The 2,205-nt window shown below is 45.9% G+C and overlaps 1 non-coding gene across 1 annotated transcript; it reads right to left on the minus strand.

The window, feature by feature from the left end:
- Window positions 1-398: 398 nt before the first annotated feature.
- On the minus strand, window positions 399-504 carry LOC129658240 (U6 spliceosomal RNA). The gene has a single exon (XR_008717334.1). It is a non-coding gene; the product is annotated as a U6 spliceosomal RNA (small nuclear RNA).
- Between the last annotated feature and the right edge of the window lie 1,701 nt (window positions 505-2,205).

A 2,205-nucleotide genomic window follows, 5' to 3' on the forward strand; every position in this document is an offset into this window, starting at 1 on the left:
TGTAGTGGTTTTTGCCATACATTCACATGAGTCAGCCATGGGTGTACATGTGTTCCCCATCCTGAAACCCCCTCCCACCTCCCTCCCCATCCCATCCTTCAGGGTCATCCCAGTGCACCAGCCCTGAGCACCCGGTCTCATGCATCAAACCTGGACTGGCGATCTATTTCATATATGATAATATACATGTTTCAATGCTATTCTCTCAAATCATCCCACCCTTGCCCTCTCCCACAGAGTCCAAAAGTCTGTTCTATACATCTGTGTCTCTTTTGCTGTCTCGCATATAGGGTCATCATTACCATCTTTCTAAATTCCATACATATGCATTAATATACTGTATTGGTGTTTTTCTTTCTGACTTACTTCACTCTGTATAATAGGCTCCAGTTTCATCCAAAAATATGGAACACTTCATGAATTTCATGTCATCCTTGTGCAGGGGCCATACTAATCCTCTCTGTATCATTCCAATTTTAGTATATGTGCTGCCGAAGCGAGCACTCTACAGCATATTTTTGTAATACATCTTATTTTGGGTTGATCTTGATACCAACTGGAGTCTGAGGAATGGCAAATTTCTCCATAAGCCTGGTGGAAGATGTTTCTAATGGGTCCTAAAATATTTACTGTGAGTTTCAGCACTTGAATCAGCTTCTGGGATTAAAACCTAAACCCACTATTTCTTCCTAACTGTACAGTTTTGTACAAATCAGTGAACCTGCCAAAACTTCTATTTCCTCATCTGTGAACTGGTGATAATATCAGTACCTGGCTCATGGGCTTGTTACGAAAACTATATTTTTATAAACTGCTTTGTACCCAGCCTAGCACAGACTAAGGTCCTAATAATTTATTGATTAATATTGTTTCTGTTATTTCTATGAAATCAATGGAGGTTATGAGGAGGTGCCATTGGTACTTGAGGCGAGGGCCATTTAGTAGCTACTTGCCCAGAAATGAGACTTTGAATCTCCTTCTGACGGATGCAGCTTTATTTTATTTCTTTAGCAGAAGGGAACTTATTATTTTTTTTACATTTATTTTTATATATTTATTTGACTGTGCCAGGTCTTAGTTGCAATACATGAACCCTTAGTTGCAGCATGCAGGATGTAGTTCCCTAACCAGGGATGGGTTCTGGGCCCCCTGCATTGGGAGCATGGAATCTTAGCCATTGGACCACCAACAAGAAGTGCCCAGATTCAGCTTTAATGGCCTTGCCAGGCATCCACAGCTGGCCATTCTGGAGGGCACTCAACCTTCACCAAGGTCACCTGGCAACCTAATGCCACAGTGCCAAAGCCTGTGTTAGCAGGAGACACTGAGCAAGCTGGCTGCCACCTGGAACAGTGATGGGACTTAAAAGCCTCTCTCAGAGACGACTCTCACCCTGCCAATATAAGGGAAACAAATTGGTCCTTGGTGGCTGTGGCTCCCCCAGGTCCTTCCTCCTCAGGGGCTTCATGGTTGCAGAAACTGCGGAAAGCTCAGCCTCTTGATCCATTATCTGTCACCATTCTAATGATCTGGCAGGAAAAGATACCTGCCCTCAGTCCCCCTGGGACAGACTCACATTCATTTATGAGCCAGCAGAGCACCCCTTCCTCACAACTTAATATGTTTAACAGCTAATTGAATCTCTGTAGGGATTACACTTTACATTGTGCAGCTTTATGGAAACAAACCCCGGGCTTCCTCAGATTCCCCTAAACAGCTCCTTATCTTGGAGAGTGAGATCCTTATCAGGGCCATATGTTAGAGGGCCTGGGCTGCTTCCAAATGACCCCAAGAGAGTCTGGGGCCTCATCAGGCTGCAAGGGCCTGAATAGAGTCACAACCTGAACCAGCTCAGCGCCCCAAGCCAAAGGAGGCTCCTTCTTCCCTGCCTTCTGCCCTCCATAAACCTGTCGAAGGCCACTCAGGGCCGGGGTGGCCCACATCAGCTCCTCTCCCCAGGTGATTTCCTGTGCTGTCAAAGCCTGGGGGATTCCTGAGCACCTCATGCAAAATCACAGTGAAGCCTCTGCCTGTTCCTGGGGTGCTGTGGAAGCACTAACACATGGCTTTTTAACTCACTTAGGAGCTAATCCCTCTAACCTGTGAGGAAACCAGTTAACGCTAACGGCTTCCTTTTGCCAAGATGGCAAGGTGGGCTCCAGCCAGAGAACCAGCTTGTTTCACACACAGTTATCACAAGTCTCG

This window comes from Bubalus kerabau, chromosome 7, assembly GCF_029407905.1.
Source record: "Bubalus kerabau isolate K-KA32 ecotype Philippines breed swamp buffalo chromosome 7, PCC_UOA_SB_1v2, whole genome shotgun sequence".
In the NCBI taxonomy this organism is placed as follows: domain Eukaryota; kingdom Metazoa; phylum Chordata; class Mammalia; order Artiodactyla; family Bovidae; genus Bubalus; species Bubalus kerabau.